General features: G+C 38.9%; 1 protein-coding gene across 4 annotated transcripts in view; it reads right to left on the minus strand.

Moving 5' to 3' along the window:
* LOC135222614 (serine/threonine-protein kinase VRK1-like) overlaps nucleotides 1–15,000 on the minus strand; it is a 178,299-nt gene that overhangs the window by 17,733 nt on the left and 145,566 nt on the right. Inside the window, exon 1 of one of the 4 annotated variants that reach the window (XM_064260726.1) lies at nucleotides 726–1,102. The exons of the other annotated variants lie outside the window; for them this stretch is intronic. The gene's annotated coding sequence lies outside the window, so the exon portion shown is untranslated. Of the gene's footprint in view, nucleotides 1–725; nucleotides 1,103–15,000 lie in introns of those variants that run through there. 4 annotated transcript variants of the gene reach the window in all.

Below are 15,000 nucleotides of genomic sequence, written 5' to 3' on the forward strand. Positions count from 1 at the left end.
CTCCGTAATTCTTCTTTATTGAGCAAGCTGGCGATCTTTACCTTGTATCATTGTTTATTATCTTCTTACTGGTTTTAATTATGTTATGTGGTTAATCTCAACAATGGTGGAGCGTCGGGTACTTCCTTGTAGATTGACTTTCCAACTAGGTTTGGAGCTTTAACAACAACAAAAATAACACAATAATCATACAATATTATCACCAAAAAGGTTGACAAATATGACTGGCATTTGAGGAAAACACCTATGATTGATAGATATGTATGACTGAATGTATACATAATTGTGGTAGCCACCGTGCCCTCTACGCTTGCCAGTGAAAATCGTCATCAAAAGCGTGAAGAATTCGAGAAGTCAAGCGAGCATTGCAGTTATTACAATTACAAACGAATCTGGTGCAGTTTTCCTTCATTTCCATTTCTATAATAACGGGGTTGAGCACGATGCAAATTCCAATTAATTTAGATTCTGAGACCAAAAATATTTATTTATTGAGCTTGACTGCTAATAAACATACCATGAACGATCATTGTTAATGTTAGGTGATACTCCTCTGAAGGAAAACAGGCGTGGATAGCAGCGACACGTAGGCAAACAGCAAATACCACATAAACAGATGAAGTCCAATAAATTGTAAATGTTCAGTGAAAAAGCTCTGGATAATTAAAGTAAGTTATTATTATTATTATTATTATTGGTAGGAAGTATGAAAATGTGATTCTTACCTTCTGAGGTCTGTAAGGGCTCTTGATGATGACAACCTAATTTTGCAGACATCGAATCTACTCAGCGTTAATGACCTCGGCATATCAGGTGGCAACTTGGTCCACCACCGGCAAGAAGAATTTTGCATTTAAATTAGGTTCGTCTGTCACGAAGGGAGGATAGGCCTATCCTAATAAGAGTTCGATGACACGAAACTTGTACCACTCTAGTTCAAAATACAGCCAACACCTGCCACTGTTAATCAGACGAGTTCAAACCACCCCACTTCAAACACCAAGTCCCAGGTGACGAACGTTTCAACAGCAAAAACACTTTTCTGTCAAGCACGATGAGAAACGCACGAACGCAACCTTTACTCGAGTGAGGCTTGGGCTGTACTACGCATAGAAGCAGGATTCGCCAAGTTTTACAAGGGCGTTCGGCACAGGGAGGGGCCACCACAAGAGTAGCCGACTGGGGGACATAAACGAATACCCCCCCATCCCGGCAGCCCCCCGGTATTCGAGCTTGGTAATAATGTTACTAAGGTGGAGAAAATTCTACTAATGAAGAAAATCGCGTATAAACAAAATAATTCACCACTTTCATCAATTTCAGTGAAATTCAGCGCGATTAACATAAAAATCGTATACTTTTAGAGTATTATTAGAGACATTAAGATGAAAGCGCTAGGGGTGTTCGGCACCTAACCTATGACGTCAATTACTGACTCTAGACCAATGAGAGCGAAGGAGCGGACCGACATTTGGCGTTCCGTTCCGTTCTGTTCAACAAGACCTTAGTCAGTCGAGAATCTGGTAACAAGAGAATGTGGTGCATTGGGGGGAGGGCAGGGGGGTGTCAAATACCAAATAAACACAGGCTCTGTTCGGTTGAACGCGGGACGATAACAAACAAGAGATCATCATCACGGACAGAAGGATATTTTTCTTCTTCCCCACTTTTCATCGTACGCTTTACGTAGTATATGATTACGATACCTACATACTACTTAATCATTATTCAATATAACAGACCGAATCAGCAATACAAGACGCCTTAGTTCTGATACCTGGGACAATGACAGTATATAAATACTTTCAGTATATAAATACTTTTGTAGCGAGAGAGAGAGAGTAGAGCGAGATGCTCATCATTGTGTAAGAGAGGACCTCAGTGCTCCCTACCGAGATGTGGGGGGATCTTGAACGGAGGGAAATTTATGGGGAGGAGAAAGAGTTGAGGGAGGGGGGGGAAGGGGGAGGAGGGGTAAAGTGGCCGAAAAGAAAGAGAGTAAAGTTTACATCAACTAGGGATTCGAATAGGAGAGGAAAGAGAGAGGGTTCGGGCTTACATAACACCTCATTTATGGGCAAGAGGACTCCGGTAAGGAGAATAGACCTCCTGCTCATCTGTCAGCATCAAAACTTTTGAGGGTATTTTGAGGGTACAGTGCCTACATGCTTACCGTTCGAATAATTATACACTAAGTATACACACGTAAATTCATGCTTGACTGTGCACAATCGATTTAGAAGACACAAGTATACACAAGCTTAAAATATTGAACGTACGCACTGTATATATAATATATATATATATATATATATATATATAGATATATATGTATGTATGTATGATGTATGTATGTATGTGTGTTTTGTTATATAAGTATGAATGTGTATGTGTGTGCTTTACCTATTACATAACGTGTACTTACATAACGAAAACGAGGAGTAGACAGTCTCTGAAGTAGAGATTCAGTCTCGCAACAACCCCCCTCCCCTCCCCTCAACCAAAATGGAGATTATATAACACCATATTCTTGCGTAACCAAAGATTCCCCAAAGACCTTGACACCCGAAGAGAACAAAATTTACGGAAGATTTCTTGTTGCTGTGTATCCCACACTCTTGAATATCCATCGAGTTTATTTACAAATAGTTACGTGTTCTTTGAATAATTAAGTTTAAATTCAGGGAAGTGTTACCTATACTTTCTTACTATATATACATTATATACATAAGCTAAAAATGTCCTTCATATCCAATTCGTTCTCCCTCGGATATGTTAACTGAAGGGGAATTTTCTATTTTTAGACTATGATAATAATTTCGTCCTCTCGTCGATTCGAACCAGCGTACAGAGGAGAAATTTTAGACAATCATGATCCACTCCCCTGCAGTGAAACACTGCATCATCATGATTATATGATCACATGCCAAACCTAAGCTTCTTAATTGAGCCGAATTCCCCTCCATTAGCTGTGTGTATAGGGTGTGTGGAATGCATGGGACATGCCAACAAGGTGCGGAATTCAAAATGCCGCCCCACGACGCACCATCCAGAATTATGAGGCTAGTGACTGAAATTAATATTTTAATATATATATTATATATCTTTCATATATATATATATATATCTATATATATATAATATATATATAATATATATATGTGTGTGTGTGTGTGTGTGTGTGGTGTGGTGTGGTGTGTGTGTGTATACGCAGTGTAATAAAAAAAACTATTGCCTACTGATAACAAAATAAGTTTCCCGACATATTATACGAAAACAAAGTCGAATACAAGAGAGAGAGAGAGAGAGAGAGTGAGTGCGACCATTTATCAAAATGGCCGACGATAACGATCCTATCTACGTGAGCATATAGCCCAATCACGTGAGGACAACTATACCGTGGCGATAGGTTACGTAACAGCCGAGCGTCCTCACGTGAGTTACATAACAGTCGCCCGACCGAGAGAGAGAAAGAGAGTAGGCCGGTCGGGTGAACCGAACACACCCGAGAGCTCTGAGGTAGGATTCACCGAGACTCAGAGATCGATATAGCAGCCACGAGCAATTCACCTACTTCGGCCTCAACAGACCTTACTTTGGTGTCATGGGTGCAATTCCAAATACAGCATTCCTGAGGGACATTTCTGATAGTTTTTTTTTTTTCGTTTATTCTAAAAAGTATACTGAAAATAACTTTTTTCTGTTAATCAAATGGGACATTTTTTGAATCTACTACAGTCCCTTTAGCGTATCAAGAGAAGAGCGAATCACTTTCTCTGAAACCTGAAATGCATACAGTAAATTATAGTTATAACTAACCCAACCTCCCAAGTTACACAAGTCTCAATTTCTACGTCAAAACTTTTATTCACTTTTATTAATACGACTGAGAGAACTTGTAAGTTAGCCTTTGGATTTAGATCTTTCCAGATAGCACCGTCTACCACGTAGTACTAGGTATGCAGTTAATTCTAAAAATCTCGTCCTCTCTACTGTGAGGTTCAACGCTACGTGGATTTATAAAAAGTTTTATTTCTTTCGTGAAGGAAAAAAAAAACCAACAACAACTGTGGAATGATCTTCCTGATCTTATCGCTTGAACCGTTGGAAACACTGATAAAACTTCAAAAAACTGTTGCAAACGCTTTAAAGTTGAAAAGACTAAACACGAATCTCTTTTTCTTACTTGTTTTCACTTTGTTAGTTTCATATCTGTTTTTCTCAGTTAATCTTCTTTCATGATTTCTTGTTTACTTCTCAATGACGCTTGGGGCTTGTATTCTGCTTTTCCAACTTGGGATGTAGCCTAACTTGTCATACAATAAAAAAAAAAATCTAAATGTAAAATAATTTTCATTAAATTTACGGACGGTATACAGGAGAAAACTTTATAAGGCTCCAGTCCATTAAATAAACTAGCTAGTATGAATATGAAGTGAACAGGAGACTAAATGAATATTCAGTTCTTCGATCACTTAATCCTAATAAACAGATCAAGTCGATATATATATATATATATATATATATATATATATATATATATATATATATATATATATATTATATAATATATATATTAATCATGTTAAAAATTTTCGTGATTCAGTTACTTGTGTACACACCACACACACACACACAATCTATATATATATATATATATCTATATATATATATATATATATATATATATATATAAAGTCAAAGTTGGAAAATGCTACTCAGATTATCTTAAAGAATATTTAGGATGTCTTTAAAGGTAATAACCTTTGAAAAAAAACACGATTTTCATAAACAATGAATTTCATCGACATCTTCATTACGAAGATTTATGGCATTCAAGACAATTGAAGGCTACGGATCATATTTCAAAGATACTTTAGGGGAATGCAGAGTTGACAGGGACACTGGATATTAATTCTTTGCTGTGTATCCATGAACAACTATTTACAGAAAATATATTTATGTTAGACGAAGACGAAGTGGACCTTGAATTTAATGGTCTCATCCACATTCAATAACATATTTCGATTTTTCAAATTTATATTTAGCCAAACAAATGACTAAGTCAGGTACAAGGCTATAATTAAACACAGAAGTAATATATACGGCTTTACGTGACTTCCGAACCACGTCGAGAACGAACTTCTATCACCAGAAATACACATCTCTCACTCCTCAATGGAATGGCCGAGAATCGAACCCGCGACCACCGAGGTGAGAAGCAAACACCAAACCAACCACGCCACTGAGGCGCTCTTTGTGTGTGTGTGTGTGTGTGTGTGTGTGTGTGTAACAGAGAAAGAGAATAAATGTTGTTTGTGGAAACTGCTCCTATTTTTAGAGAGGACATCCGGTGAAAGAGAAGATAGTCAGAAATAGTCATTTGTTTAAACCCTGAGACTGGTTGGTCCTTGAAAGTCAATCTTTTGGCGTAATATCTAGAACAAGGGTTCTTAACAGGGGGTATTGATACCCCTTGGGGGTATGAGAACAACATGTTGGGGTATGGGACTTGATCTCTGGATATTTGTATATACTTTAATTTAATGTGTCAATGTATACACAGGTACATTTTGTAAATAACTATATATAACACTATAAATGGTTTTCATTTTCTTATTTGTTCTATTTCTAGGTATTCATACCTAAAGCATGTATAAAACTAAGTATATTAAGTTATATTGTCAACAAATAGGACTTAGACTTAAGCAAAGGGGGGTATGGAACCATACTGGGCAATTCACTGGGGGTCTGGAGTCATCCAAAGTTAAACACCCCTGATCTAGAACGTCGATATTTTGTTGCAAACTTTTAATACGATATGTAACCCAAATGATCAAATTCTTGACAGAAAAACTTTGATCATCTCGCAAACCTTTCGTCCAAGATTAGATTCTATTTATTCGTCAATTAAATAGTGTATACAAAACTTTAATGGCAAAAAGCAAGTAATTTTGGACGTAACTACGCCAATAATAATAATAATAATAATAATAATAATAATAATAATAATAATAATAATAATAATAAGAGAGGAATAACACCCCCCAAACAGAGCAGAGGCTGGCAGACCAAGTAAGGAAAATAAAGAAAAAGAACTGGCTCTCCCCAACTGAAAGAGAAGAACTGGAAAGGGAAATGTCACACGACAACGAATTATACGAAGACGAACTGAGAGACGATGCCACAGAAGACGACTGGGATGATGAGGTATCAAACAACGACACACGAAGAAACATCGACGAAGTAACAGAGAGGACGGAATGGGTAGAAAAGATTAGACAATGGATGGAGCCAGATACAGAGAGAACAAAGATCCCCTCCATGAAAGCCTACAACACTAAGAAATTAAGGGAGAAAACAAGTGAGGTCAATGAAATAATGGGCATAATACACACCACCAGTATCACAGAAACAAATAACTTGGCATATGCAGGAGCAAGATTAGTAGCAGAACTGATGGGGATTCGAACACCAACACCACCAGCACAACCAACCCGACAGAAACCAAAACAGCAACCTCCTTGGAAAAGGCGCCTGGAAAAGCAAATCATGGTGATGAGATCTGACTTGAGTAAACTGAAAGAGGTGACAGAAAAAAGGCTAAAAAGCAAGAAAACAAGGGAGGAACTCAACGAGAAATAAAGTACAAGAGAGGGGACTAAACAACACAATAGAAGATGTAAAACAGAGGCTTAAGGCCAAAGCACATAAAATCCAACGGTACATGAACAGGAATAAGGGATACCAACAGAACAAACTATTCGGAACCAACCAGAAAAGACTATACAGCCAACTATAAAAGCCGAACCAAGTAAGACTCTGGGAAAACATATGGAGCAATCCGGTATCACACAACAAACATGCAACATGGCTCCAGGAATTCAAGGAGGAAGAAACAGGGAGAATAAAACAAAGATTCACAGAGATCACGACAGACACAGTCAGACACCAACTAAAGAAAAAGCCAAAATGGAAAGCCCCAGGTCCCGATGAAGTCCATGGATACTGGCTCAAAAACTTCAAGGCCTTACACCCACGAATAGCAGAACAACTCCAGCATTGTATCTCAAATCACCATGCACCCAAATGGATGACCACAGGAAGAACATCCTTGGTACAAAAAGACAAGAGTATGGGAAATATAGCCAGTAACTACAGGCCTATCACGTGCCTACCAATAATGTGGAAGTTTCTAACAGGTATCATCAGTGAAAGGCTATACAACTACCTAGAGGAGACAAACACCATTCCCCACCAACAGAAAGGCTGCAGAAGGAAGTGTAGGGGCACAAAAGACCAGTTCCTGATAGACAAAATGGTAATGAAGAACAGTAGGAGAAGGAAAACCAACCTAATCATGGCATGGATAGACTATAAAAAAGCCTTCGACATGATACCACACACATGGCTAATAGAGTGCCTGAAAATATATGGGGCAGAGGAAAACCATCAGCTTCCTCAAAAATACAATGCGCAACTGGAATACAATACTTACAAGCTCTGGAATAAGACTAGCAGAGGTTAATATCAGGAGAGGGATCTTCCAGGGCGACTCACTGTCACCACTACTCTTCGTAGTAGCCATGATTCCCATGACAAAAGTACTACAGAAGATGGATGCCGGGTACCAACTCAAGAAAAGAGGCAACAGAATCAACCATCTGATGTTCATGGACGACATCAAGCTGTATGGTAAGAGCAATTGGGTAAGAGGATCAAGGAAATAGATACCCTAATCCAGACGGTAAGGATTGTATCTGGAGACATCAGGATGGAGTTTGGAATAGAAAATTGCGCCTTAGTCAAACATACAAAAAGGCAAAGTAACGAGAACTGAAGGGATAAAGCTACCAGATGGGAGCAACATCAAACTCATAGATGAGACTGGATACAAATACCTGGGAATAATGGAAGGAGGGGATATAAAACACCAAGAGATAAAGGACACGATCAGGAAAGAATATATGCAGAGTCTCAAGGCGATACTCGAGTCAAAACTCAACGCCGGAAATATGATAAAAGCCATAAACACATGGGCAGTGCCAGTAATCAGATACAGCGCAGGAATAGTGGAATGGACGAAGGCAGACCTCCGCAGCATAGATCAGAAAACCAAGAAACATATGACAATACACAAAGCATTACACCCAAGAGCAAATACGGACAGACTATACATAACACGAAAGGAAGGAGGGAGAGGACTGCGTCAACATCGAGAACAGATCACTGGGGCAATATCTGAAAACCAGTGAAGACGAGTGGCTAAAGGGTGCATGGGAAGAAGGACTAATAAAAGTATACGAAGACCCAGAAATATACAGAGACAGGAGAATGACAAACAGAACAGAGGACTGGCACAAAAAAACCAATGCACGGACAATACATGAGACAGACTAAAGAACTAGCCAGCGATGACACATGGCAATGGCTACAGAGGGGAGAGCTAAAGAAGGAAACTGAAGGAATGATAACAGCGGCACAAGATCAGGCCCTAAGAACCAGATATGTTCAAAGAACGGAAATAACATCTCTCCCATATGTAGGAAGTGCAATACGAAAAATGAAACCATAAACCACATAGCAAGCGAATGCCCGGCACTTGCACAGAACCAGTACAAAATGAGGCATGATTCAGTGGCAAAAGCCCTCCACTAGAGCCTGTGCAAGAAACATCAGCTACCTTGCAGTAATAAGTGGTACGAGCACCAACCAGAGGGAGTGATGGAAAACGATCAGGCAAAGATCCTCTGGGACTATGGTATCAGAACAGATAGGGTGTTACGTGCAAATAGACCAGACGTGACGTTGATTGACAAAATCAAGAAGAAAGTATCACTCATTGATGTCGCAATACCATGGGACACCAGAGTTGAAGAGAAAGAAAGGGAAAAAATGGATAAGTATCGAGACCTGAAAATAGAAATAAGAAGGATATGGGATATGCCAGTGGAAATTGTACCCATAATCATAGGAACATTAGGTACGATCCCAAGATCCCTGAGAAGGAATCTGGAAAAACTAGAGGCTGAAGTGGCTCCAGGACTCATGCAGAAGAGTGTGATCCTAGAAACGGCGCACATAGTAAGAAAAGTGATGGACTCCTAAGGCGGCAGGATGCAACCCGGAACCCCACACTATAAATACCACCCAGTCGAATTGGAAAAAAAAAAAAAAAAAAAAAAAAAACTAATAATAATAAAAACAACTAAACTACAACGAAAGGAAAAGAACTGTTGACACTGTTAACATACAATGGCGAAACTGCAGGGTCTAATTAAATCTGTCAGATTTAATCTGAATTTCTTAAAAGAGATCGTCGATACCCTGTTAGTGGTTCGTCGCCCCAGCGAGTAAAAAGCGTTACTACCACGTTTGGCACAGGCCATGATCCCACACCCATAGTATTTGGCAACTAGCGAAAGAATCTTTTGGGGGTGGTGCATTTTTACCAGAGAGAGAGAGAGAGAGAGAGAGAGAAAACGTCCTCCATAGCACCGGTTAGACAATCTCTTGCTAAGGTCTATTATCGTCTAATGATTTGTTTCCCATTCTTGGGCCCCTTCACTTCTCATTTTTCCCATTTCTTATATCCTGTAATACTCGTCTCTTTCTTGCATGCCATCAACTCTTGTCTGTTATCATATACTATCAACATATTAGTGAAAGGCTAGTTTCGCCCTTCAATCAGTAAATATGTAAACATAAGGTCACACACAAAAAGAAAACCTCTTTAGACCTCCTCAGAACTTTGTTAGCTGTTGACGTAATAATATTATATTAATAATAATGATCGTGTTTGAAAATTATCACTTAAGTTGCCGAGTAAATACGAGTGATAAACAAACACACAGATTCTTTGCTGTATATTCTCTGTATCACCCTACGGTGAGCATTAATGACAGCTTTTTTCAGCAGGGGTATTCGTTGACAAATTCCAAGACATCTTTGCTAGCAGCAAACAGATACCTATCCTTTAGAACAATTCTTAGTAGATACGGCCACACACACTCATTATATATATGCATTATGCGTGTATGTTCAAAATCATACTTTGCAGCTAAATATACCACGCAAAATCAAACATTACAGACAAATAAACCATGCAAAATCATACTTTGCAGCCAAATAAATATACTACGCAAAAATAATACTTTGCAGCCAAATATAACATACAAAATCATAATTTGCAGCCAAATATCCCCTGCAAAATCATACTTTGCAGCCATTTATACCATGCAAAATCATACTTTGAGCAAAATATACCAAATATCCCCTGCAAAATCATACTTTGCGGCCAAATATACCACGCAAAAATCATACTTTGCAGCAAAATATGCCATGAAAAATCATACTTTGTAGCTACATATACCACGCAAAATCATTCCTTACAGCCAAATATACCATGCAAAATCATACTTCATTGCCAAATATACTGTCTAAAGTTCAAAATACTAACCCGGTAATGACGTTATACAACCTTCCATGTAAGAGAATTTTTTTTTTTTTCTGGCTGATACGTAGTAACAAGCGAGACTCAGGGTCATGCGAGCAATTGCAAAATGAAGATCCTTCAACATTGGATATATACCAAGCAAATGCACATTTATTCGAGGCACACTCATACTCAAGCACATCACGCACGTACATCTGAATTACACTTACGTTTAACATATGTACCAGGTAAGTCAAAATATATCGCTTAACATATGTAATCAAAATATATATCATGTCTAAGACACATCCTTAATCCTTTGAAAAAACTTCCAGTCAAATAAACTTTAATTCCAGGTACAAAGCGGTTCACTGAACGTCAAGCAAAATGTAAATGCCCTTCCCCCTTAAGCATGCTTTTACAAGCGCAGGCAAGCAATATGCATCATGAAGCGCGCTTGCTGTCCTGGACAAACTATTATTAAAAAGTAATCTAGGAGACATGGAATATCTCCAGTCATGTGGCAAAAGCTGTTCTTAATGCATCGGCCGCCACGTTGCAATTAATATAAGTAATGTCACATTTTTGCTCTGAATAATAATAATAATAATAATAATAATAATAATAATAATAATAATAATAATAATAATAATAATAATAATAAATAACTTTCTAGTGGAGCAAAGGGAACGAGAGACTCTCTCTCTCTCTCGTCTCTCTCCTCTCTCTCTCTCTCTATATATATATATATATATATATATATATATATATATAATATATATATATATATATATAATATCGTACAATAATTTCCATAAATTTTCCCTTAAATTAATAAGAGAAACAGATTAGCAGAATAATTATCTAGAATGGGATACACACTTTATCATATATATATATATATATATTATATATAATAATATATATATATAATTATATTATATATATATAGATATATATATATAATATAGTAACCTCCCCCGCCCTACCCCATCGTCCCAAGCCTTATTCGGAGAAAATGCGTATGTGTATTGCTTACATAAGAAGCATACGCGCGAGGGAGGAGTGTCTGTTACTACGCAGTAACAGCCAAGAACGTCAAACCCCTTTTCCCATATTTTCTCTTCTCTCCAAATGCTCCTCCACTTCCTCACGTGATGATCCGACGGGCAGCGTTACGTAACGTCTTTAAACAAGGGCATATTCAGGAATAACGCATGAATTAACGCATATCTCTTGTCAAATATATGATCGTTCGCTCTTATTTTTAAACTTTAACCGCTCACTTGCAGTGAATACAATGACAGAGGATTTACAAGGTTCTAATTATCATAGGACGCCGGCGAGAAATGCAAGTTTAAGAGGTCTCAAAAAGAAGAAAAAAAGCTCTATGTAAATTAACAAGTGTCATAAAATGAGAGAGAGAGAGAGAGAGAGAGAGAGAGAGAGAGAGAGAGAGAGAGAGAGCAAGGAATCGGTATCGAGACTTGATGGATGATGGATGAGATCTTGATGACACGTTAGACAAGCGATTGCGTGCGAAAGCACTTTTCAGCAACATCAATTGGACTAATAATGGTCTCGATAGTTGCCAGGGAAGGAAGTAGGGGAGGGGGACCATGATCGTAAGGGGGAGGGTTGCGCATCTGGGGAAGGAGGTTAACTTTGAGGTGATAAATTATATATATATATATATATATATATATATATATATCATAATAAATACTTATCACATCACGTGAGGAAACGGGAGAAGGAGGAGGAGGAGGAGGAGGAGGTTGACGAGGGATAGTGAGGAATAGAGACCCATCACAGCTGCGGCCATAAAATTAACAAGGGCAGTATTGAGGCACTGAAGTACTGAGACTTTCACGTGCATGCTCGCTACTGCACAAGATCGTGCAACACGCAACTACTTGACATCAAAGGCATCGATTGGTCAGTTTCAAAGGCTGAAATGACACTGCCTCTCTCCACCTCCCCCAACTTTTTTTTTCTCCGCAGAAGAATGTGAAAACCCCCTGTACTTCATGCTTATATCCCTACCCATCTCCCTCTTTGGCCGGCAAATGGTAGCTACTGCGCGTTAGTTTCGTAAGTCCTCTGCGGCGAAAAATTCCTAAATTCGATCTGTTCAACTTCGAAATTGACGCGATGCAGGTCCTCCAAATTTTTAATCGAGGCTTAATAATAATAATAATAATAATAATAATAATAATAATAATAATAATAATAATATTATTATTATTATTATTATTATTATTATTTAACCTGTCACCCAATAAAAATAAAATAAAACGGGAGGTCATTATTCAACCTGTCAACCAATGAATGAAATGGACACTCAACTTTTAGAGCAGAAGAATCAAACAGTCACGAGAACGCATAAAATACCATTCCGCTGGTACCATGGTAATACGACAATGCTTTTGGACTTCCGTCTGCTGTCGACACCGAATTGCTATCCTTTGTTGTTGCCATCGAATTAACGGCGCCATGCACCACTCGCCCTTACTCTCGTAACAATGGGGTTGACTTCCTGTGTCGCCGAGGGTAACTAGTACGTATCAGGCGGCGAGGATGTCATCAAGAAACTTCTACTTAAAGAAAATAGTCTCTCTCTCGAGGGGTGATGCGACGGGAAATCAAGTTACTGAATGCAATCTTTTAATGTCTTAGTATTTCTCTAAATGTAATCAAAATCTACTAGTGGACAAACAAACGGGTAAAAAAAAAGGGGGGGGGGAGGGGACCTTCAAGAATATGTGACTATATGTCAACTGAGCAAATATAGCTTATAAAAAAAGTCGGATCCCGTCAATATCCTATCTCGGGAGTTGTTTTACGTGTAAAGTCACTAGACCAAAGAGACACTTGCGTATTACACAGACACTGGAAGTACAGGTGCACCGTAATTAACTCCAACCGGCCAACATACGCTGGCGCCAGAGTGACGCCGTCCCGCGATTTCTTTTCTCTCTCATTCTCTCTCTTGACGCGTGACCCCGTACAAATATCCTTCCTTCGGTATACTTTTTTGTTATGCAGGTTGTAATCGAGTTCTGGGCATTCTAGCAATTTAAAATTTAGTGACAATAAAGATGGCCACCGATCATTTCCTAAATACAGGCTGGTTTTCTGACTAACTGAAAACTTTAATATACTACAACTCAGGATCACACGAGCAAACGCTACTGGCTGGCTACCAGTACACCTCATTCGTCAGCTTCAACGTTTATATTTGTCACGGCTAATTTTACCCGCAATACTCATTCGCCGATTTCGAACCGCTGTCACGGCAAACTTGTAAAACTCATTTGGTGACGTTAGTGGAAGTATATGAGTGTGTATGTATATGAGTTTATATAAATATATATAAAGATCGTAGTTCGTCAAACAAGGAACTCCTTGAACAACGCTAAGCTGAGCCTGTGAAACTCCCTCCCTCCCTCTGCGCGCGATAGGGGAATTTTTACAGCCTCGCGTGTCGCTCGTAAAAGTAAGCGAAGAGCCCTGTCGTAAAAACAAGTTGCGGCCTTATAAGGACTAAGCGGCGTTGAGACCTCAGAGGAGAATCGGCCTTGCTGTCCGAAAAACCGGCGCTGGTTCCTACAGTCGTTCCCGGAGGGAGCGGAGGGAGAGAGAGGGAGAAGTTTTGCCCGTCAAGCCGTCACGCGAGTTGTCGCTGTTATATAAGTCAGGTTTGGGGCACCGGATTTTTTGAAGGGGGGTATATACATCGGGGTTTGCACGGTACTTGTTTCTGGATTTCGTGAGAGAGAGAGAGAGAGAGAGAGAGAGAGAGAGAGAGAGAGAGAGAGAGAGAGAAGCATTCATGCAGTCCCGTGCTAAATTGGAGCTAGCTAGCTACTAGATCATCTACGTAGTTCTAGGTCATCATCTAGCTGCTAGATGATGGCCCAAATGACGACCAAATTCTAAACATTTCTTCTCATCCAGCCATGTATGAGGACGAAATCATATCTGATATTTTAATTAATATGAAATACTGTATGGAAATATTGAAATGTAGTACTTAGTCCACGATCCCACATGCAAGAAAGGGAAGAATGATACGTTTAACTTTATAGACAACGAATAAGTGACGTTTTCTCAACCTAACAAAGTTGAGTAGTACAGACCATCATCCTACATAAACGCACATCCTGGTGCACCTTTCCAGCACGCCTCAGGCCACAGCTTATATAACAGTTCAATGAAGAATGTGTAAAACAAGAGGGGTTGGTGATGCGTCATTAAGAGATCACTGCCATAGAGCCCTTGTCTCCTTCCCAACTGAACAGCCCGGAGGAGTCCTGGAGAATTAACGATTACTGGAAAAATAAATAAGAATAATGATGATAATATTGAAATTGCGCAGTACTACAACAAAGTCTCTTCTTACATAATCACAGAGGGACGATTGGCAATGTTCTGAGGAAAGGCAGTAGTTCCCTAAGATGAGATTATCGCTTTCCTCATTATCTCCAATAAATATGGTAGTTAGGTGCGTTCCTTTACGGCCTCATTTCTAACTATCCTGCCGTCTGGCTCGTCATATTATT

Source organism: Macrobrachium nipponense, chromosome 20 (genome assembly GCF_015104395.2).
Source record: "Macrobrachium nipponense isolate FS-2020 chromosome 20, ASM1510439v2, whole genome shotgun sequence".
NCBI classification, from domain to species: Eukaryota; Metazoa; Arthropoda; class Malacostraca; order Decapoda; family Palaemonidae; genus Macrobrachium; species Macrobrachium nipponense.